This window comes from Corapipo altera, unplaced genomic scaffold (assembly GCF_003945725.1).
Source record: "Corapipo altera isolate COAL_440 unplaced genomic scaffold, ASM394572v1 23, whole genome shotgun sequence".
Lineage (NCBI taxonomy): Eukaryota > Metazoa > Chordata > Aves > Passeriformes > Pipridae > Corapipo > Corapipo altera.
In genome coordinates this window covers 17,112,931-17,138,049 of record NW_020884878.1, presented here as the reverse complement: position 1 = coordinate 17,138,049, position 25,119 = coordinate 17,112,931, and the positions used below count along the sequence as shown (strand labels likewise).

General features: G+C 40.4%; 1 protein-coding gene across 16 annotated transcripts in view; it reads left to right on the top strand.

Moving 5' to 3' along the window:
• The window catches only part of NRXN3 (neurexin 3), a 1,012,014-nt gene that overhangs the window by 123,968 nt on the left and 862,927 nt on the right, over nt 1–25,119 (top strand). The gene's annotated exons all lie outside the window — the stretch shown is intronic.

Below are 25,119 nucleotides of genomic sequence, written 5' to 3'. Positions count from 1 at the left end.
AATACGTCTGTCTGACCATTTTAATATTTATTTTGAATAACCTTATTCTGCAGACAGTGCCAATGAAGTCTGCAGGCATGTGGGGCAAACTGGTCTATACATGTTTTTTATCTTTCAGTTTACCAAATTATTTTTCCCCTAGAATTTGTTTCGTTCCTAGATATCCATTGATTTGTCTTTCCCCGGTTGCTAAATTGATGAAAAGACACATAACTTTTGTTACTTGTCTCCTGAAGTACTGTTATAAAGAACACTTTCTGGCATTGATCATCCGCAATTTGAACAGAATAGCATTTTTGCCACAATGTGACAGACCATTTATGCCAGATTGTGGAAAAAGTCTTTGCCTAAAGTTGGAAAAATCAAAATGTACAGATCGTAAGGCTGTCTTTAGAAATAACTTGCTTTGCGTACTCAATTCCAGGCTCAGCATTTCAATTTCTCAGTCAATTTTATATTACTAGATATGATACTAGAGACGTGATTAGTAATTCTTCTTTGCTGCATTCTTGTACTGTACTCTTTCTCTCTATTGACTCCATCTTTAAAATAAATGTATTTTATGAGAAATCTCCTATGCTGCACTGTCTGTCCATAATGCAACGAATATATTGTGTGGAGAATGTGCTTATTGTATTGTCAACCAAAAGTATGACTTTTTTTCTGTTAGTGCTAGTTCCCTTTGATTTCCCAAATACTGATAATTTTTTTTTTATGACTGGGAGAAAGAGTGGAGACATAATCTCAGATTTTTCTTTAGTTTTGTCTTCTAAGGTACTTTTATTTAAACCAGTGCAGTTTTCTTGCTAATTTTCTCCTTCAGGTGTTTGCTATCAATCTGCTAGGTTAAACTTTGTGCTATTCCATCAGGCAAGTTTGGTAAATGTTGATCAGTGCATGAAATCAGTTCTTAAATGGTTGCAAAATTGCCTTCCTTCAGACTGTTTTGATCACAAGGGCTTTCAAGTGTCAAAGTCATTTGGAGAACTAGATAGATAAAATGCATGAGCGCTAAGCTTTTTCCGGGATAGAATAAATAAATGTGTTTTCTACTGCCTTTGATAGTGATTTGTTAAAAAGAAAAAAAAGAAAGGCAATGATATTAAATATTTACAAGAGTGATTTAGTTGTGTAATCTTGTGCTATGCATCCCTGTTTAACAGTGAAATCAGCTACTGCTGAAGTAAATGCCATTAAACTGGTAGTTCTGTGAAGGTCACTGCCTATACAATGTCGAAGCAATTTACAGAGAATAATGATTTTTGTCAGCTTTCCAATGTACCCATGTCCCTCCTTTTTGTCTCCTTTTCCAAAAATAACCCAAAATAAATTTATTTCAGAAATCACTTTGTCTCTCACTCTTTTCCCATCTGACTGATTTTGGAGCTTGAAACCTCTTAACAAGTTTCCATATTGATGTGCTCAGTGGATAGACACTGATTTCCTTGTTTTTGGCATTGAGCTTGTTACAGCTCTATTTTCTGGGATTTCCACTTGGCCATTTCTGAGCAGTTCATTTTAAGAGATACTGAGTTATGACCTCCACTCTTATGAATGATTGCTTTTCCTCCCCTGTGCTATTTCCAGCCATATCTGTCTGTGAATCTCCTAAAAAAATTCTCTTTGTTTTGTGTGCCAATTGTTTGTCATCAGTGCACATGTAGCATGTTGACAACCTACAAACCTCCTGAACTGGTAAGTGTATCATAAATACTTGGAGTACATTCCTGAAAAACATCATGCTTAGTGGGGAGGCCTCAGAAGGGAGAGGGGTGTCTGTGGCTCTGCATCTGGCTTTCCCTGCATTTGTCGGGGCCTTTGCATTTCCCTGCAATTGTCGGGGCCTTTGTGCCTCTGTGGCAGTGGAGTGGGGACAAAAGCCCTTCACCACAGCACAAGGAGGCTGGTGCATTGACACTTACAGAGTCTCCTGAAAACAATGCACAATAAGTACAAAGCATTATCATTCAGCTTCACATTCATCCAGTAAGAAGGTTAATTATTTGTTTTCCTTGTTTTACAGTTGAATAATCAGAAGCACAGGGAGATGGAGAGAGCTGGAGGAGAACAGGCAATAAATGCCAGAGTTCTCTTGTCCATTTCTGTTTCTGTAAGCACCAATGCAATCTGTTTTATAAACCACCAGATAACTTGCTTGTTCTACTAGGGCCTCTCTCAATTAGATTCCACTTGCTAAAGCAATACTCTACAAAGATTAAAACTGTATTTATCTGTTGATAAACACATACATGATTGCAGAAATAGCAATCGTATTTTAAAAAGGGAACAACACATATTCTCTTTGAAAAAAATCTGCAGAATGGAAAAACCTATCATAATGCAGAGGTGCCGCAAGTGTGCTGTGTAAGGATTTTGTTGGGGAAGTATGTATGAGCACACAGAGGCAATGTGGGTTTCTCCTCGAAGGCATGGATTTTAAGGACAAATGTAAAAGAAGGAGGGCACTTAAATAACGAAAGAGTGTAAATCTTTTTTCAGTTATGAGTGAGAAGAATGGATGTACAGCATCAGCAGTGGAAAAAGGGAAGGTGTGGAAGCAGAAGGAAGTGCAGTAGAAACATACATACTCTTGTCTGGGAGGAGTGTCTCAGAGTAAGTGGTGGGAGAAGAATCTACTGTGAACACTGATCTGCTGGACAGAATGAAGTGGGAAGATAACATTACAATATTTTTTTGCTGAATATTAGACAGCTAGATATTGGTAGCTAATTTTGGTTCTTTGATTTTTGTGACATCTCATTCCGCAATGCAATAGGAGAAGACTAAAGCCTTCATTTACTGACATGGCTTTTCATGGCCTTCCCTTCTAGGCCCATTAGCAGACCTTTCATATGTTGTGAAAGAGGCTAGTTCAGCAGGGTGTCTGGAATAGATATGTATGAGCATGGTTGAAACAGGCCTTGTGATTTTCTTTGGTCTGTTTGATCTGGTTCTTTGTCGCTTTTTATGCAAGTCTATGATTAACACTGAGTTCTTCCCATAATGCTGGCAATTATCTCACAGGTGAAAGGATTAAGAAAGAGCAGTGAGAATTACACTGGGATTAAATAAGACTGCCTTTGGAGTGTGTTTGTGGATGAGGGATTTTTTTTTCTCTAAGCAAAGAGAAAGGAGAGAAGCTAGCTCAGCCTTCAGGTCTCTCTAGGGAGGAAAGTAATACCCTTTAATATGGAAAAGTGGCATCTCAGCTTGGGAGGAGGTCATGCTGAGAAAGGAAAGGTGATGTTTAGGCACAAGATTTAGAGTCCTCAGTTCAGTCCTTGGTTGCTCTGATTTTGCTTCAGACTGTTCTCATTGCCCACAGTGAACTTCAGTTTGTCCATGTGTGAAATGGAAGTGGAGATAACTTTCCTGTCTTCTGTTGCATGAAACTAAATTAATTACTCTGTGAAGGAACAAGGATCAGAATGGGAACGGTTTCAGGAATGGAAAAAGATATACAGCAATTGAAGGGACTTTATTATACAGACTTTGCAGTTCTTATGTGTTTACAAATATGTACACTGTATGTTTCCCCGAGATTTGTACTTCCTGGGCTTGCCCAGGCAGGCTGGCTCCCTGCTTCCCTCTCTGATTGACTGAGAAGGCTGCAGAGAGGAGAGAGCTACCATTCGGCTGTTCCTCCCTAGTCCCTCCCTCTTCGCCTGAGTCCCTATCCCTATTCGTTTCCCTGGTTGTATGTCTCATGCTCCATCCCATTTTCTGGTGCATTCCATACCAGAGCTCATAAAACCCTTCTGCACCCCCATTAAACTCGGCATTTCATTACAACCTCAGACCTCGCTGGACACTTTTTGTGCAGTGCTGGGGCCTTTCTCCCCTCCCCCACAGACCATAGCATTACTCTGTAAGTGTGCTAGGTTTTTGGGTAGTAGGTACAAAAGAAGAAGAGTATTCTTCTCATGCCCCATGCTGTGGTCACACATTCAACCACATTATGACAGATGTGTTGTGTTATTTCAGTTCCTCTCTTACTTCTTCCACTGAGTAATGAGTGGGGCAGACACAATGCTGGTAAAAATGGGGGGCTCAGCCCTCTCTTGGGATGAGAAGAGAAATTGCCCCATGGGACTGGCATGCTCAGACTCTGTAGGGGCAACACAGCTTGCAGGCTGGGTCATGCTGCACCTTATCTGCAAACTGGCCTGGAGACTGGCCTGTGCTCCTGCAGGCCTAGCAGATGTCACCACGGGCAGGAGCCTGGACTTCAGGCTGCAGCCCTGAGCAAAGAGTTTCGTTCACCTTTAGCCCTGTTCTTCACCTCTTCTGACTCTGGCACCACTTGGGTTTACAGTGCAGCACTGCCTGAAGATCCTAGAGAAATTGTGCTTTGGTGCCGAGAAAGCAAATAATACCAGAAAACAGGAGAGGGATTATGGGATTGGGGCAAAAACTCCAGCAGGTGCTCTGCTGAATGTGTGCATGATGGGAAAAGTGGCATGCAGGGTCCATGCTAACCTCAGTATTGCTGAAGAGGCTTAGGTGTTTCTCACAAAGATATAGCAGCTCTGCTTTCAAATGGAATTAAGCTTTTACACTCAGAGCAGTTTATTTTTCATAGAATCATATGATCATAGAATAGTGTGGTTTGGAAAGGACCTTTAAATGCCATCTCAAAGAGCAGGGACATCTTCAACCAGATGACATTGCTCAGAGCCTCATTCCAACCTGACCTTGAATGTTTCCAGGGATGAGGCATCCACCGCCTCTCTGGGCAACCTGTTCCAAGTGTTTCATCACCCTCATTGTGAAAAATTTCTTCCATATATCTAGATTAAATCTACCCTCCTTTAGTTTAAAACCATTAGGCCCTGTCCTGTCACTCACTACAGGCCCTTCTAAAATGTCTGTTCCTGAGACTGATTAGTTGCAGCTTGTACTAGTCAAAGAATAGATTGGAAGGATGTTCTCTATTCCTATGCAGGGTAGTTGAAGCCAAAGGGAAGCAAGTTAATATTTGGGGTGCTGACTTCTCACCTTGGGCCTGTATCTTGCCTCTGAAGCTGCTGTTTGCTCTCCACTTCGCAGCTTCCAGCTTTTGGGAGTCATTGCTGCCCAAGCAGCAGCTGTGGCAGCAGTGACTGATAGGCACATAACATATTTCACCTGGGTGTGACACCTTCAGAGAAGTGACCAGGGCAGAAAGTCTTTTTGTCCTAACCTTGCTACTACGCTCACTTTATGTTTCACCACTGTGTGTGCTGTCCCCATTCCCTCAAGACTTTTAGCTCTGTTCTTAGGGACTGCAATCACAACAGTGGCTATGACTGTATGGTCTTTACCCTTCTATATTACATGAACCAAGAAAGAACCAATTAATGTTTGTTGTCATTGCTTTTGTGGTGTCAGACATATACTGATCTTACTAATTCTGCTCTGGTTCTAAGTTAGAGTAGTTTTGCTCTTCTATCAGTTAAGTGCGCATAACTCTGGGCCTTCAACAAGTAGGGTTTGTTTGGACAGCAGAGCTAAAACCAAGATACACTGGCAGAGCTGTGAAGAGGAGGTACTATGTAATCACTCAGAGCACTTAGTATTTCCCACTCAACAGAAGAAGACAGTGAAGGACAGAGACTACCTGATTTTCCACAGAGATAAAAGTGAACTACTAAGGCTGGGAACAGAGCCCAGAGAGTCAGATTCCTGTTGGCACAGAGCTACAGAGCTGAGTGCACTTTCAGCAGAACGCACTAGGTACCGCAAGTCACATCAAAGTCACATTAGAAGTGAGCCTAAGGAATGATATTATTCTTACACAATGTAGAATTTGCTTCTGTTGCATTTTCTTAGTCTTTCACAGGCATCTAATATTAATTAAAAAGTCCCAACTGCATTTGAGACACTGGCTTGCCAAGAAATGGGGAGATTACCTTTCATTGTATATAGAAATTTCACTTTGTTAGTAGAGTGCTTTAAAGAAAGGGGGAAACACTGGAAGAACAAGACTGATTAATGGGTCTCTTATTACAAGATTATCTGTCTTTTTACTGAGCTTTGTATTTATTACATGACCAGTCTCTAGTTACAGGCCAGCAATTGCCTAGGTTCAGGTGTTTACTTGGTGACTGCTGGGATGCCACATAAACAGCTGTAAATAGAACCATTTATTCAATTCACTCATAAAAAGGTTTGATTGTAGGTCTCCAATCTTCCTAGGTACAATGTCTGAACCAAAGCAGACAGTAGGCTGTCCTGCTATCTGACAGAGCTCTCTGCTGGTGCCACTGCTACTGCCACTGCTGGAAATGTTTAGAAATGTTAATGTGAATTTTCAACAGGGGCAAAAGAAAAGGATCTGGAGGCAGTTGGCTCCATGGGGATGGTGCAAGGAGTGTCAGAGTCTCCTCTTTTATCCATCTGTGATACCCCTTGCTCTCAAGTGTTGGCATCGTGGCTGCTCAGAGAAGGAAAGCAAAAATTCCTCTTGTTCTCTCACAAGGCTCTGGAGATTCATATTTCTCCCTTCTTAAACCTTTCCCCCACCTTGCTGGCATTATTTCAAAGAAAGACCTTTAAGTATACATTTCCAGTGTGTGAGACCTGAAGTCCACGAGATATCTTTGTGCTGTATAAGATGATAATGAAATATGTAAAAATTAGCCAAACCCACAGGCACTAGGATCATCAGTCTTTTGTTCTGTGAGGCTGTCAAACCTTTCTGGATTTCTCTAATAGTTGTGGTACATTGTGTGTATGCCTTAACTGTATTACAATAGTATAGCTATCATAACATAGCCTGTAGTCCTTGTCTGCTCGTGTTTCTTCTGGTCCTTTATATTATGCTCATGAGAATAAAAAGCTGTGGCAGCTTTTCAACAGTTAGATTCTGTGCATGGCTTAATTCCAGTCCTTCACCAAACAATTACGTGAATTAACTTGCAAACTATTTCTTAAAGGCCTTATCAGCCACCAATAAAATAATGGAAACAATATTAAGAATAATGAATTTGCAACTATAGAGAGTAACAGAACCATGAGCAATTATCAGCAACATTTAATAAACAAAACTCATAGGAGACATTTGATTACTTTTGGACTCAGTTACAAAATTAATGGATGAAAAGGACACAGTGGTTGTGATACATCTAGACTTCAATGTATTATTTGACAAAAAGCCCTATATAATCTTACTTAAAAAACCCCCCACAATTAAAAATTGGCTTTAACATGAAGAGTTTTCTAAAATAAATTAGTAATTCAAAATGCAAAAGCATTTTCATGAGCTGAGAAGGCTAGACAAATTCGAAGTTACTGTCATTTCTGTCTAGTGCTTTTCTTAGTGATAACAAAGAGGGGAAGAAATGACATATTAATGAAATGTGTAGATTTGACTAGAATGGGAAGAATTGCAATCCTCAGTGTGGATAAAAAACAGCATAAATGTTGCATAAATGCCATGACATCCTTCCTAAAGCAGTAGGTGGATAATTCATCTGTAAAGAGATCTGATAAGCTTCACCTAGACTAAACTTCTAAGGACCTTAAATACTGTAAGGTGGAGATATGTCAAACAATTTGTAAGAATTTTGAATGGGCTTGATGATTAAGATCATGCATGACTTGATTATGAGGGAACAGTGAAAGGCCTAGTATGTATGGTAGGACTTCATGCTGAGAAAGTGGCAAGATGTGAAAGCTATCTCCAAACACATACAGAACATAAATGGACAGAAGAAAAAAGAATTATCCTGGGGTTATCTCAGAGGAGTTGCCTAGAAAGGGTATTGCTTAATCATACAAGGGTATTCTAGGTCCAGTATCAAGAGGGAACATCTTAACAATGAGAACCATAGCAATAGCTTATAAAGTACTTTACCGAGTGAAAAGATGTGAGCCACTGACTTTTGACAATTGTATGGAAAATAAACCATTCTTGGCAGCCAGTCTTTCTCTTCCACACCTAGTGAATGTGAGGTGGCAACTTACAGGAGGATCACTTAAATCTTTTCCCTTTCTCCAAAGCATAAATATACCACAATATAGATATATAGATAGCCTGCGTTTTCTGGAGGTTCTTTATCTGCTCCACGTTGAAATCTTGTGTGTGTTGCTCTAGTTATGTCTGTATCTCTGGTGGAGCAATAATCTGTTATATCAGCTAGCAATAAAAAAATAGTCCATCAAATGCAAACAAAATGCTTTCATAAAGGAAACTGGATGGTTTGCCATAGCTGCATTAGTGCTAATGCACTACCAGGTCTCTTTTTCCTTTTTCTATGTGTTAATTTTGTTCTTCAGTCTCCCCATCTCTTCTAGCTTAATTACCCTCCCCAGACTACAGGCTGCTGCTGCCTTTTGGCTTCATTACTAGCTTTCATTTTCATTAAGAACCTTGTGCTAATGGACTGTTATAAAACAGAGTCATCACTGGCAGGTGTTGCCAAATGATTCTCAGCATGATGGCATTTCTGTGCAGTGGAGCAAACAGTCTGGACATTGGAATTATGGAGCATCCAAGGGCTTGCAATAGAAGGTGAAGAGAGATAAGTTTGGTGGATTCTTTCCATTTGTCCTTTTCTTTCTTACCAAATGCAAGCTTCACGTCAGCTAAGTGATCTATGTATGCTTAAACAGAGAGTGACAGTGTGGTATCACTTGCCTAGAAGAAATTACTTCTATCAGGTTTTTTTGTCCTTTCTCAAGGCACTGCTCCCTTTCTTTGCAGATGGACCCATCTCACAGAGTAGTCAAGGAACACATGATCTGACTGGCTGCAGGATATGCATTTTGGCTGAGTGTAAAACGGTGTGCATTCCTCTAGTTTTTAACCTTTTGGCAGTCTTTGGACCACTTCTGAGAAATAATGGCTTGTTACAGGCCAGTGCAGTTAGTCTGCAGCTGTTACTGGAAGAGAACAGTGTCTATATTGACATGCAATACATGGCCAAATGCAGTTGCTCTTCCTTAAGCAGAGCTTTTAATGATTGTATGGCAGATGGGATTTTTCTTACCCCTTCCTATGCCACATCATTCTCTCCTTCAAAGGATGAACTCACAGAAGACATTTCAGACCAAAGGAAAATGTGTGTAACTGGATGGGGTGGATCATATGGCTGAGGGAAAGGACCTTCTGAAATGTGCAGTGGGGCTTGAAGAAGATTGTGACTTTAATAGGCAGAGGCTTTGCAGCATAACATTGCTGTGGGAGAATACTGGCACTAGTAACCAAAAAGACAGACATAGAGTAAGGACAGACCTTTTTCCCAGGGACCCTGCTAGGACTGTGCACAGTGTGCTGCAATCCAGATTATGAAACTGTGTCTTGAAATTGGCAGGTGGGAAAGAGAAAAGGTCCTCAGCAAAAGCAAGACAGGTAATTTTAAACCTCCCTTTTTTTTGCTAGCCTGTCCTATGTCCTTGCTTTTCATTTTGTCCATCCTAAAAATACATTTGGCTTAGTTCTGAGTATAAAGCACTTGTGGTCCTGCTCACCACATGCACAAGCATTGACTGATGCACCTTTAAGCTCTGATCACATCAGGATCCCGTAACAACTTGAAGCAGACTTTTGGTAGAGAGTACAGGGTGCACATGCTGGCATGTGATCACCTGAGCACCATCGCTGCAGGTGAGAATATTTGCCTACCGGCTCTGCTGATCTTGCTCTTTGCAGCACTGAATAATGCCAGAAACTTTCTGGATACCTAAGCTCCCCTGTGGAGGTACAACTGCTGGACTTCTGTTCTGCTTTTTAACCCTGTCTGACATTATCACTGTGTAGTCATTTTCTAGGCTGAAGTGGCTACAGCTGAAGGCTCCTTTTGCATCTTATATTTGAGCAACTCTCATAGAAAATTTCTGTGTTTTAGAGTAAGGAGAAATTGCTCCTGGTTTGAAGCAAGGATAATGTAAATAGGTATAAATCTCTCTGTCCTTTCCTCCAGTAATTCTGTGTAGGTCACATTGTAGAGCTTTTCCAGTACCTGCTTAACTGTGACCCTGTGTTCCTTCTGTGTCTTTTCCTTGTACTTACATAGTTGTTGTGTATGTCTGGAGGATTCCACTTGTAAGTGATCAAAGTTAAACCTGTACAGAAACTGGAGCTCAAATCACTTCAAAGTGGATTAGGCTAAATAATGAGAATACATCACTGAAGAATAATCTTATAGTGAATAGCAGACAGTTTGGGGCAGAGCATAAGTTGCTGTAACCTGATAAGACATGGAGAAAGGTGTTAAAAAACATTCTCGTGGTGAATATTATTTATTAATACTGTTGTTTTTATGTTCTTACCTCTTCCTGTGATTTTTTTTCTTTCTTGTTGTTCATGTGTCAGGCTTTGTAGTGCTAGGAAGAATTTTGTGCTAGGAAGTTTCTCAGTACAGATGAGTCTATTCTCCTGATTGTGGCTCTTCTATTATGTTTCTGTTGGAATAGCAGAAAAGCGAGCAGCCAGTATTCCTTACTCTCCCACTGGCACTTCCAATCCATGAGTCAGATTTCTTTGCCAATATTGATTGTGTTCCCATAATTACTGTGTGGGCTAGGGAATGGTTAGTGTCTTGTCTTCCAAGGGGAAAAGGAGGAAGAGGGTCCTGTAGGGAATTAGTAGTGTAAAAGGGAATAAACCCCAGATATTCTTGACTGTTTTGAGGCATTAATACCATAAATACTCTAAACATAAAATTTAAGTATTCATTAAGAATGAGGAAGAGTTTAGTCTGATATATTTAAAAATGCCCTGTGTTAGGCAAAGCCATTATCTTTCTCCAGAAGATGATTTACTTGTTATTGCTGAGCTGTGACTCAGGCCTTTCCTTCTGAAGGGATAAATCATTCCTCACAGAGTAAATGTCACAGGGAGATGTATCAGTGACTCCAGAAAAAGTTGCCCTTTAACAACTTCCTGCTAACATTTCCCTTGCAGCACTTGGGTAAATGCAATGACAAAATAAAGGGAGCATCTATCCCCTTCTTCTGTCCCTCTTCATCACAGCCTGTCAGTCCCATCTTGGGGCCACTGCATCTTAAAGGGAATGACTCAGACCACTGGCAGACCACATAATGCCAAGCCAAAAGGAGACTGGGCAACATATAAATCTTGGGCTTTGGGACAGGAGCTGACCAGGACCTCACTGCGTAATCACAGAGGCCACACTCTGTAGTTGAGTACATCAAGACAACTGTCTTGGAGTTCAGGAGACTAAGGCTAATTAACATCAAAGAATAATCTTCTTGGCAGATGAATGGAATATGAAGCAGGCAGTTCAGGGGAGGTGGGAAGGTCACAATTTGGAACCCCACAAATACTGATGAACCTTACATTTATGATTGTGAGAAAATAGAAAAATTATCTCTTAAAAAGAAGAAATTATCTGTTGTTTATCAAAAGAAGTGTAGTCAGCAGGTCAAGGGAGGTGGTTCTGCCTCCCTACTCCACTCTAATGAGACCCCACCTGGAGTGCTGCATCCAGCTCTGGGGTCCTCGGCATAGGAAGGACATGGACCTGTTAAAGCGAGTCCAGAGGAGGCCACTGAAATGAGCACCTCCCCAGTGAAGAAAGGCTAAAAGAATTGTGATTGTTCAGCCTAGAGAAGAGAAGACTTCACTACCTAAAGGTGGCCTACAAGAAAGATGGAGAAAGACTATTTCCAAGGGCATGTAGTGACAGGAAAAGGGGGAATGGCTTTAAACTGAAAGAGAATAGGTTTAGATTAGATATTAGGAAAAAAATTCTTTACTATGAGGATGGTGAGGCACTGGAACAGGATGCTTAGAGAAGTTGTGGATGGTCCGTCCCTGAAAGTGTTCAAGGCCAGGTTGGATGAGACTTGGAGCAATCTAGTCTTGTGGAAGGTGTCCCTGCCTGTGGTGGGGGGGTTGAACTAGATGATTTTTAAGGTCCCTTCCAATGCAAGCCATTCTATGATTATATAATTCTTGCCTGTACCATCCTCATCACTGTAATAATGCCTGATGTTTTTATGGTAGAAGAGTTATATGGAAGGATCTAGCCAGACCACGGAGTAGAAAATGGGATCTTTACATTTTCTCATGAAGGCTGTCACTCTGAATATAGTTACCTTGGCTGATAATGACTGATTACTCTTTTCTTCTGATAACAAAATGAAGTGGTGAATTTTAGTCCTGCTGTGAACAGGAAGGAATAGGTGTTGTCATTGTAAGTTCTCGCCTCCTTCCCTGCAGCTACTTCAGAGGGGCTCAGGCACTGCATAACTGACCATTTCTCCTCTGTTTTTTTAGATCTCTGAGAATGCAAGAGTAGACCTATTAAATATAGGCAAGTTCAAGCTTGAGGAAACCACCTCAGTTCTTTCCTCTGAAATCTGCAAAAATAAGCAACCAAAGGCATATCATTAAGAATAAGCACCTGTCGATGAGTTGTGTAAATATGTAGACAAGTACTGTGGTGAGAGATGTTGTGAGATGTGTGAGAGAACTCTAGAGTTGATCTGTACAGAGGCCTTGGTTTGTCTTTCAAGGTGCAAACCAAAACTGGATCACATGAAGCTTTAGAGTAATGTAAAGAAGTTAAGGCCAAATATGGTGGAGGTATGTTAATGTATATTAACATGCTTAATGAGATTGATCAGAAGTGACATTTTGCAGGGAGAAAGGAGGAGAATTCAGAGCTGTGATAAAACACTGTTGAATTACTATCCAGTGAAGAAGGCCTTTCTTGATTTACTGTCTGGAGAAACAGGGCTTTCTATGTTGCCACACAACCCACCATCAGCAAATTTGCAGATGACACCAAGTTGGGGGGAAGTGTTGGTCTGCTGGAGGGTAGAAGGGCTCTGCATAGGGACCTGTACAGGCTGGATAAATGAGCTGAATCCAATGGTATGATGTTTAACAAGACCAAGTTCAGGGTCCTGCACTTTGGCCACAAAAACGCCCTGCAGCACTACAGGCTGGGGACAGAGTGGCTGGAGAGTGACCAGGCAGAGAGGGACCTGAGGGTTCTAATCAGCAGGAAGATGAACATGAGCCAGCAGTGTGCCCAGGTGGCCAAGAAGGCCAATGGCATCCTGACCTGTGTCAGGAACAGTGTGGCCAACAGGACCAGGGCAGTGATTCTGTCCCTATACTTGGCACTGGTGAGGCCACACCCGGAGTACTGTGGCCAGTTCTGGGCCCTTCAGTTTAGGAAGGACACTGAGGGGCTGGAGAGTGTTCAAAGAAGGGCAAAGAGGCTGGTGAAGGGACTGGAGCACAGGCCCTATGAGGAAAGGCTGAAGGAGCTGGGGCTGTTTAGCCTGGAAAAGAGGAGGCTCAGGGGAGACCTCATCACTCTCTACAACTACCTGAAAGGAGATTGGAGTGAGGTTGAGGTCAGTCTCTTCTCCCAGGCAACCAGCAGTAGGACAAGAGAGCACAGTCTTAAGCTGTGCCAAGGGAGATTTAGGTTAAACATTAGAAATTCTTTACAGAAAGAGTGATCAGACTTTGGAATGGTCTGCCCAGGGAGGTGGTGGATTCACTTTCCTGAATGTGGCACTTAGTACCATGGTCTAGTTGACTGGGTGGTGTTGGGTCATGGGTTGGACTCGATGATCTCAGAGGTCTTTTCCAATCTGGTTGATTCTGTGATTCTGTAAACCCTTCAGATAACAAGAGTGTTGCAATAGAATTAAAAATAGTTATATGAGTATATTGTCTGACTACTTCAGTTTCCAAAAATGGAACAAATTTCTAGTTGTAGTAGTTAACACCTTTCCTATCAGCAAATGGAGTTTACTGCCAAAATGCTTCAGACATAGCAGCTGGGAGAATAACTTGAATCCAGGTATGTTTTAAACAGTAGCATGCCCCAAAAGTACCCCTTTTGAACACTGCAAGACAGACCCTACAAGACATGGAAGAGTCGACCATGACGCTGTCCAGACAGAATATTCCCTCCTTGTATCTAAATGGTGACTTTTAGTTTTGCACAACTCTAGTGATTTCAGCTAAGTAACTTCTAGAATTGAATATTGCATTCTCTATTCTCAGAATTTCTTGAAGTTTTGATACTGGGGACTCACAGCAGAGGTCAGTGAAAAAGGAAAGTGAGCAATTTTTCTCAGGAACCTTGAATAATAGCCTTTTAAGGTAGTGTTATTGCTGCAGTAATTTCCCAAGGTTCAAAATGTTTCTCGTCTTTCAAACTCTTCATGATGTCCCAGCTGAACTAGCAAGGCCTATATCTTTCAGTTTCCTCTGCTGAGACAGCTTAGATCTTCCCTTCCTTCTCTTTCTCCAGACCTGGGACTGTTGACATAAGGGCATTTGTTTCCCTGATCAACACTGGTTCTTGGAGCAGCTTGAAGTGTTTCAATTTCCTATTTCCTTTCATCGCTCTTTAGCTGCTGTATTTTATTGCTCAAAACTTTTCTTCGAAGTAGAGGTGGTGGGAAAGAGAGAACAGAAGCTTTTATTGCATTTAGAAAATCTTAGACAGTCTCTCCTCTTCTGGCTCTCCTTGGTAAGAATCCAGGAAAAAGCAGAACCATTTAATAAGTAAGCTAGATGCTAACCTAAGTTTGTAAAGAGAAATGTGAGTCAGGAGTTAAGGATCTGTGAAAGCACCTCATCCATTTTTGTGCCAGTGTTCTTAAGATACACTTTCTGCTGATGTAGGTATCATGTGAGGAAGAAATGCTTGTCTCTGTGTGTGTGTGTGTGTGTGTGTGTGCATGTGCGCACATATGTGTGGGCAGCTGGCTCATCTGTTGCTTAGGTATTCATTGGCGATTGCTGTAATTGTTCCTCATTTTATTAGCTTTTGCCAAGTAGTTCCACTTCTACTAAGGACAGCAGGGTTTATGGCAGTGATATTTTTCACATTGTCAGAGATAAAATATCAGGCTAAAAACAGACTCTCTGGTAAATGTAAATCGCAAAGGAGAAGCAGTCTTGTTTTGAAGAAGTTCTGTTTGGGAATGTTGTATCTCCTTTTGGATAAGCAGCCTTATCCAACTTATAAGTAGGTGGAATTTGGTACTTTTCATGCTTTCTAGGAAAATAAATTATTTGTCTTAAATGATGGGGGCGGAGGGGGATGAGAGATCTAATTTCAGTTGCTATGTTTTTTGTTAAATAATAACTCAGACTCTCTCATACCTAGGGCCTCATCCTTAAAAGCATCTAAGCACCTAGGACTCCACTGGTGTCAGAAAGAGTTTGAGGTGTTTGGTCTCCTACTGAATGAAACCATTGCAAACAAATGCTTTCCAAACAGACTTCTTCTTGTGGATGGGGGAGGTAAGGAAAGGAAACAAAGACAAAATTGTTTACCCCTAATCCACTTCCTTTCCCTTTTTGTTATTTCTAATTTTTTTTTCAAGATTAAGAAAATCTCGTCCCTTTGGCGTCATGCAGAGCATGATTTCCCAAAAGGAAGTGAAGAAGGGAAAGGGGTGGTAATATATTTGTTTTTCTGGGGGAAAAGGTATTGATTCTACCCCAAAGTTAGGCATGTTAGAGTGTTAGAGCTAGGCTGCAGAACAAAATCTGTTTTGAGTAATGGAGGTTAGGTTCATTTCTGCTAACACCTAAGTGTCACACTCAACCCTCTCTCAGTTGTTCTAAGGTCTTATAACTTGATTATTCTGAGGACTTCCCTAGGATAACACATATGTCTTTGTGGTAACATATAGATACAGAGCATACAGTATCTGTACATGTGCTTTATTCATATGCATATTCTGGGACATTTGAAGGAGCTGCTGTCAATCGTACCACTGTCAGGATCAAATTAGTGTAGAACCTAAAATCTAGTGTTGCATGAAAAACAGGGCCTGAGCACACAAAAAATAATGGGCAGAGTATCTTATGGTAACAGAGAAGTAATTACAAGCTGATGGGCTGAGCACCTTCATTTAGAAGCAATGTCAAGTTGGAGAGGGAGAAGGGAAAATCCATTGCAGAAGGCAGTCTGAAGAGCAGTCTGCCTCATCTTGGCAGGAGCACAGGCTCTGAGTTTTTAGAATGTTAAAACAATGATGAAATTAGGTCACAGATTCTACTAATTCAACCCTGATCAGCTTCTCCACTTCTAGTAACAATTAAATGCTTATCTCTTCCTTTCACATGCATTAAATTAATCAGCCACGAGCTAAAATTAATACAGTGCTTAGGCTTAGACCTACCACATTTTCCTTGTAGCTTGGACCTCTTCTGGTTCACTACATGTGTAGAGGACTGAGAATATCTGTGGAAAAAGCCAGAGCAGTGTTTCTTACAACAAATATAACACTATAGTACTCAATTGTGCCACTTCAATGAGTGGTCACTAGAGGAGGGGAGATATTTTGGTACAATATTCAGCTAGGGAAATTGTGATCATGTATCTTTCAGCAGTGCTTATGTATTAAGCTGGGTGCTATCCATCTGGAACTAATATATGCACTCTGGGATGCTTTAAGGATTAATTTGCTTCCAGAATCCACTGTGCACAGCTATGAAGATCTGTACATAAAGAATAGTTAGTAAATTGTTTTCTTGGTGAAGCACCTTGATGCTTCAAAACTTTAAAACACACCCATGTTTTGAATCATTTTGTTAATTTTAAATTACAATATTTGTTATTGTTCTTTGTCATCCTTTTCCTAAAGAAGAGCCCACACTAGAAATTCGGGGGGTGGAGTGCTGCAATTAAATACTGTTGTGACATCCAAGCCTGGAAGCTGTAGGTCGGAGCACAGACCTTCTGCAGAGATAAGCGAGGAACTCAAAAGTAGAGCCAAAAGAAGCCATGTCTAAAAAGGCCCACCATTTTATTTATTGTGTCTTTACACTGCACACAGACTTCTGCCACGTGTCTGAGTCAAGCTGGAATTTTCCTTGCCCCAGGACACAGCCTCTTCTTACTGTTGGTGTAGTCTATCTCATTTGAAATGTTTTTGGAAAGTCTTCAGACTACCTACATTCTTATGCATCTCAGGAAGAAACCTACTATAACATGGAATGCTATAAAATTAATGACAAAGATGAAAATACGTGCTACAGGTGTTGAAGTGTACTACTTAGGAGTGTGGCTTAAGGAAGATTACCCAGCTTTGTCTGCCTGGGTAGACAATTTTTTGTACCTTACAACTTCTGTAAAGGTGTAGTTTTGCTTAGTGCTTTTTCCTAATTGGAAAGAACGTTACTACGTCCTTCAACGGTATGTTGCTTTCTGTGCTTCCAGGCCAGGGAAGCTGTGAAATACAGAGTAAAGCTGCTGTAACTGCTGTTTGAATGAGAGAGAACTTGGCCTTTGAGTTTTCCAGGGAAGAAAAAAGTGGCACAAATGCTGTTTTCCACGTGAAACTTATATAGTCTGTTGGAAGTGCTCGCTGAAGTGTTGATTTGTGAGCAATGGACCAAGTTGGGTTTGAGAATAAGAGAAATTCCAAATGATAAATGCAGAGTAGAGGGTTGGAGGGTGTCAGTTGAGGTTTGACACAAACCCATGTGTGTTAGTGGTACCCTGTCAGCCATCATTGGACAAGAACAAGTACTTTGCTGATAGGTGGGGGTGATGGATGGCCCCAGGGAGTACATGTAGCAGAAGTAGTTATGTGATATAGGGTGCACATTGCAAGCAATTGCAGTTTGAATAAGTTGTAAAGGGAACGAGGTAGGGGACTGAAAAGCAGCTTTATTAACTCCCTGAAGTTATGTTCACAGCAGTTTAAAAAAGTTTATGTATTGTGTGAATTGCAATCATGGTGACAAATGCCAGTGCCCAGAGAGTTTGTCATCACAGCCTCTCTAGCAGGCAGTGCTTTACCAGAACAATTCAAAGCAATCATCCGCATATATTCAAAGTAAAAGGAATGAGGAAGATGAAGCATAAAACTCTGGACAAGGACAAACTTCGTAATAAATCCTGCCTCAGGTTTTCTTATTGTGTTCTTTGGCTTTCCTGTCTCATGAAACAAACATTCCTGTTGCTATCTGTCCCATCTTGTGCTATGATATGGTTATTTAATTCCAACTAAGCTGAATGAACAGGGGTAAAAAGCTGTGGAAAAATACTGGTCCAAATCAGTGTTACAAATTCAGGTGGAGCAACAGGGGAGGCACCAATGGGTAAGTAAAACAGTAATGATGGCTTTGCACCATCTTTGTGCCTCCAGGTTTTGAAACATCTTGGTGGAGGGGTAGCAAGACTGCCTTGTGTAACTTTGATCTAGGTGGTCTGCTGATCGTGGTTCGACCCAGGAGCTAAGTCCTCTCTTTTCATCTGCACCTTCTTTGGTGAATCATCTGCTACAGCTTGTGAGAGGGCAGCAGAGCAACACATGCATTATTTATGTCTCACAGATTCTGTGTTGTGGGAAGTCCATAGCAGGGGTATGGTAAAGACTATCAAAACATTCTGCAAAGTATATTTTTGACAAATTTCTTTAATGAAATTCAGTTTCTTTAAAGGGGAGGTGAGTGAGCTGGAAAAGAATTCTATTAGCAGTTTAAATTTAAATGCTTAATTTTTTCCCAGTAGTAACTTGCAAAGCCACTTGATATATTTCAGTGATCAAAATATTTCTCTGGAGTTTTGACGTTTCTCAAAATTTCAAACAATAAAATAAAGGCAGAAAAATCACTGTCTTTATTACAAGGTCTGCTCTAAAGCAGACAGAAAAATCTGCCCTTTTCTTTGGCAAATCTTTGATCTTTGGGCAGATCTGTGATTTCATAGGATCATAGAATAGCTCAGGTTGGAAGGGACATTGCAAGATCATCTGGTCTTTGTTAGGCTTTTTCCTTTCTCAGATTTACTCAGAATTAATGCCCACCACCAGTGCTAAGTGTACCATGACTAATAGTTAAATATTTCAAAGGAGGTCCTTTTTACTTTTAATCCTTACAAATCCAGTGATACTTATTCTGGAAGTCCTGAAGTTTCTACCCCAGAGCCTTAATTTCCATCTCAGGTGATTCAATTGCTGTTCTGCATTTCCGCTACTGTTTCAACTGATAACCGTTCAGTCTGTACACCCGTCTTAAATAGTCTGCTGTGTGCAGTTAGGCAGCGTCTTCTTGTAACAAAAGTGGCTGCATGTCAGGGATGGGCACAGTGATTTAATAGTTTGAAAATAAGATGCTTGGAGATCCCTGGCATGAGAGTTGATAGGTAAACACGATGCCATGTAATTATTGTTTAGTAGCAAAAATCTTATTAAGTTTATTTAAGTTTAGACTTAGATAATCTCAAGATTTGTTTCTCTGTTTCCTGACCTTTTGTTTACTTTTTTGGCATCCTAAATAGTTATACTTGCAAAGAATGTGGCTGAGAACCTTTAATGATACATTATTTGATTTATAAAATAGTATAGTAACATTTACATGGAATCCAATTTTTTTTCTTGCTTTCTAAAGGGAGAAGCTAAGGAACTAACTCCTTTATCTTCCTTTTCTTCCTTTCCCAATCAGCTTCTAGGAGTCACTGCACAAAGTGTACCTGGGGCAGACACTGAGGCCTGTTTTCATACCAAGACAGGAAGATTTTTCTCTGTTTAATAATAATTTCTGTCTTGGCATGGACAGACTATATCTGAATTTATCCTCTGTAAAAGAGATATGGCAATAGCTACCTTATGGGGGTATTTATATTTGTTATTATGTATTGTTTCCACAACACTACAGGTGTTTAATCTGCTTTTCTTGCAATTAGAAAACACAATCAGTGACTTGAAGAGTTGTCAGCAGACAAGTCTGCTGATATGACTTACAGAAAAGATACTTTACTTGTTTTCAATGAGGTTAAGCAGTATGTGTGTTTATAAAGCTTAATTTTTACCATTTATAAAGAAATTGGTGTGGATTTCTGAGGGGTGGACTCGGACATTGCCCCCTGGCACTGTGCAGAACTAGAGCTGCTGGCACAGTGACTGTAGGGCTCTCACAGCTCATCTTTGTAGCCCTGCAGTGAGAGGTCCGGCTGCCACCTCACAGAGACACCACTGCTGTGAGATACCATTTGCAATAGCGCACTGGGTGCGTGGCCATGGGTTTGTGACATTAAGTTAGAAAACACTGAGTAACACTTTATGCTTGAAAATGGTTTGTAAGGCCTCTGAGATTCTTGACCACAGATGCTACAGAGAGGAGCAATGTTGTTCTACTGGTGGACCTGTTCTGATGGTGTCACCCCCTGAAGAAGCCGCCTCAGGTCCTGCAGCATAAGACAAGGAGGCACTGCAATTAAGGCAGCTTTATGTGCGGTCGACATGCAGAGGACAAACCAGCAGCCGAGGCATTAATGGAGAACAAGTTCATTCAGATTAAAAAAAGTTAATGATCACTTTGAAACACTGGGAGCCTGTGAGAGACCACCTGCCTGGAATGAGCATTTACCATATGGTGCCTTTGGAAGCTAATATTGATTCTCATTATTTTAAACGATTACAAACATTGCAGGTGTTTTGTAATGATCTCTATTGTCTAATTAGAACACTCTCAAAACTGGCTTGTTCTGCCTGCTAACAAATATTGATTTGAACAGCTGAGTTTGCCTTGTATGAGTGATGGGAATGTGCTAGTTGACACTCTTTTGCTGAGTAATTAATCTAGGAAGAAGAGGCTAGAGCTGGGTGAGTAGGTATCCTGATTCACCTAGAGGTGTGATCAGCATTGCCAGGAGGACCTACAAATTGCACCAGAATTTTCCATTGCATTGACATAGTTATAGAATTTTTGTTGTTGTTTTTTTTTTTCCTTTTTTCCCCCCCCATAATGGGGATTTTGGGGATTCAAAAAAAAAGAAAGAAAAAAACCAGAGAAAGTAATTGCAGAAAAGCTAACCTATCATAGAAATATTTATATAGCAATGGGATATTTCAGTTTGCACATTTCTGTCGTTGCTGACATACCCCAATGAGAGAGAGACTTTTCACTATTGCCCTGAAGACTTCTCTTGAGCTGATGTGGGAGGGTCCATGGGGTGGTAGGGATTGTGTTAATATTGTGTATATAATTGCTTTTTAGTTTCTATAGTATTTATTGTGTATAGTAATAAATTGTATGTAATTCCCTTTCCCCATACTGAGTTGTACCTGTCTGAAAATTTCTCTTCGGTGTTGAAGCAAATTATGGGGGGACCTTGGAGATTGGATTTTTGGGGTAAAACCCCCACAGAAATGCAGCTTTCTTACATCTTAAAAAGATTTCTGATAAAGGTAGATGTAGATGACTATTGGTGTTTGTGGGCTTCTGAAACTTCAGCATGAAAATTCAAACCTAAATATCAGGGATGAGCAGATATGGAGGCATTTAAAAGATAAAGAGGTTAGGGACATCATTTGACCTTTCTTTTTGTACAGGTTTATGTATTTCACAGATTATTATACTATGAAAAAGCAGTGCAGACTGTTGAGTTGTTGATTTTTGAGGTCTTGGAGTATAATGGGCACATATTCTTCCCCACACCTTCTTTGAGAGGCTCATTTTCACAGCTTGATAGAAACATTCACCAAAAAATGATCGATGTTCATATTTTCAGAGCTGCCAAGTGTTGTTCATATGCCTACTATGATACATGCATTTTTGATGGGTCTTTCATGGTTTTTTCTGTGTCAGAAAAGATGTCAAGACAAAAAATGAGTGAGATACTGTTCCATAAATTAGCACATTGTCAAGGGTTTGGGGGATTTTCCAGTCTCATCTGTACCGCTTTTCTAATCTGATTTTAGTAACCATTTCTGAGTTCCTGGTAAATATCATCATATTTATGGTGGAGTATGTATTTCATAGGGAAAAACTAAGTGCAAAGCTGCACAATATCAGGTGAAGCAGACTGAGGAAGAGAGTCTTATTCTCTGATAAAAACTGATCAGCAGTTCACTTACTTTACCAGTTTCCTTCTCAGGGAAGGAAAGCCTGGTGTACTGGGACATCTAATGTCTCTAGCTGTTAGACAGAAGGGAGCACTGACACTCAAGTCACTCAGGGCTGACTTGCTAAAACCAGTTAAAGAGTTGGGGTCCTGGCACCAATTGCTGATGTTTCCCGTGTTTTACACATTTCAACAGTAACTGAAGCAGTTGTAAAGAAAGAGGGATGAAAATCTTGAAGGTGTGTGTTTAAATCTAGTAGTGGCACCTGATAAGGGAGAAAAGGAAATCACGGTTTCCTTTTTGGTTAGTGTAAATCCTTATTTCTAGTTGTACTTTTAGTGGTTTTCTTTTCATTAATGGAATGGAGTTAGGCAGTTTGTTAGAGGGAGTTTGAAGGACCTGAAGAATGAGGAAGATTTTCTTAGTCCTAGAGAGCAGAACAACATGCCTAAGCTCTGAAAAGGCTGAATCTCACTTTGATAAACTTACCTTTCTGAACAAGCAGCCTTATTCCCCAGGTGCATGATGTTGGGACATCTAACAGACCAGAGGCTGCAGGACATTGCAAACATGTTATGGTGCCACCCATCTCCAGGCAATTGTTTCAATCCAGACTATCGCAATAGGAAATAGAGGATGATTCTCACTAATGGATGTTTGGTGACATCCTTTAGGTTAGTGATCAGTTTGCAGGGCTTCAGTTCTTGTTTTTGAGCTGCAAATTCGTTAAAGTTTTTTCAAGCTGCTGGGCAAACCCAGCAGGAGGGCCAAAATGAGCCTGAGAAAATACTGAACTGTTCATGTTTTTCTGAAATTAAATCACTTTTGCTCCAAGTATTTTAAAGAATTTTGGAAGGATGGAATGTATGTGAAACTGTCTTTGTTGCTACTGTACCATTTAATTTACTTCCTTGTCTGAATATTCATATTTTTAAATTTTAACCTTATAGTTACATCCAACTTGTTAGCAAAATAATTATTTCATTCACATAATGAAAATTTCTTAATGTTGTGTAGGGAGCCACACAAAACTTAATATCTATACTTGCTCTGGGAGTTTTGTGTTGTGTCTTCTGCCTCTTATTGCAGGAAGGATGAAAAATTCTGTTGTTCTGAAAAAGGAATGAACAACCAAATCAGAACTTCAGTTTGAAATTTAGTTCAGACTTGTACCAAGGTTGAGAAAGTAAAAATGGTTTTCTTCTATTATCCTGAGTTTCTACATGTGTGGATCCTAGCCAAAAAGGCTTTTAATGTGGTATTTTTTAATTGAGTTGATACAGCAAGTTCAGGGAATTTCCTCTATTTTAATCAAGTCTGTTCTCAGGAAATTCCCAGCCTGATTTTTGCACAGTGTGGAGGATTTCAGCTGAACAAGTGGAAAAAATTATTTCTTCTCTCTCTTACTTATTGCTTCAAAAGTGTCAGTCTTGTTTCAGAACAGGGAAATCGATAAAACTGACACTTGATTATTCTCCCATTGTTTTAATGACTGTCATGATTCTCCTGTTAATTAAAAGCACGGTAGTTGAAAGCTCTAAATATGACTCTATCCTGAAGTTCTAAAAAAAATCTACTTATCAAAATTGGCAGTAGAGTGCTACTTAAGATATATGTGAAATTTTGCAGGTGAAAAAGTTGGGCAGTGTTTAAGCTCTAGACTGGCATTGAGAATATGTCTGATAGAGCCAGGGACTTCTGTTATTTTCTTTTGGGTGTGAGAGTGATGCTAGTTTTTTCTTGTTTTGGGAGGTGGAGGAAAGGACAGTGAAAAAGTGTAGGTATACCTAGAAGGGGAAATGTGAAAGAGCTAGATTTTCTTCTGTTTGGTAGTTTCCATTGGAAAAAATCTGATATGATATGTATATTTTTAGCTTTTACTCAGGGTTTGAAACCCTGAAAGCTAAGAGCCCAGATGGTTGAGAGCACTTTTTAAGCTGTTCTTTGGAGTTAGATGAAAATGCATGCAAGGCATTTTGAGCTGGTGGCTTTACAGAGGCAAAGGCAAATCCCGCTCTGTGGTCTGGACAGGAATCACTGCAAGGTGAAGCTGACAATGACTCTTCTGATGGGAGATCCTCAGATCATAAAACCTGGCATAGAAGTCCACCATTTTTGTATTCCTATATGCCAGACAAGAGGGTTGGAAACAACAGTTTTTGCCATGGATGATGGTTTTATTTAAAAACTATATAAGAAATGTGAGAAGTGTGGGAAAAATGATTGCCCATTGGCCACCACTTTCATTGCTGCAAGGCAAAACCTGACTATGATAGGGACTGGCACTGAAATATGCAGCTTTTCTCACAATAGCACTGCTTAGGAGTATTCTCTTGCCCAGGATAACATGTAAATGTAGGACAGCACACTGATGCTGTTGTTCGTGGGTGTGTAATATACTTCCATGTGGCTTTGGCTTCTGGGACACAATTATCCTCCTCTCCTTGTCAGCCTCTTTCATTTTCCTTTCTCTTCTTTTGTTATTTAACTAAAAACTAGAACAAAATGTCTGTAAAAATAAGCTCCCAATTGGAAAAAGCTGTCAATTAATGCCTCTCATACCTATCCCTTAAATCCCAAGTTAGGGGAGCCCTGCCTGTCTTGGCTCAGATTAGTTTTCAGTTCTGGACATTTGATAAAACCCTGTCATGATGTTTGTTGTGGTGTGAGACCTTGCTGTGGAAGAATGTGTTTGAATTTTATTGGAAGAAGAAAGTGATGAATGGCCTTATTTTGGGTAAATATTTTGGCAGATTATTTTTGGTAAATATTTTGGCAGCAAGTGGGCTTTGATGGAGCAGGGCTGTTGCAGACAGGTCCTACCAGATGTGCCAGGGCCATGTGAGGACTCCCAGCATGGGCATAGGGACCTGCCTGCCCTGACAGCATGGCAGGGGCCAAGCTTGGCTCCACACGTCTGTGGCTCCATTTCAGTACTGCTTTGATAGACAAAGACTTTTACAAAACACTCAGATCAAAGGGGGAAATTAGTGTCACGGGGACTGTTTTCTTTATGGGAAAAGACTTGGTTGGATGGAGCAGCCAATAAAGATGTTAATGTATTTTCTCAGTGCATAACCCACATATTCCAGGTCCCTGGATGGGGTCTTTATTTCTGAGGTGAATGACTGAGGAACGCTTAACTCATAGCCTCCAGGGTGTTGAGAAAGTGCAAGGTTTTCTGGAAGGTGAGATGTTTCATTTTTAAAATCTAACGTTAACTTTTTAGGATATTACTCCGGCTGGGTGAATAGAAAGGCATTACTTTCACAGACAGGAAGATTTTCCCCTTCCTGAGCTGTTGAGCCTATGGACATAGCACTCAGGTAT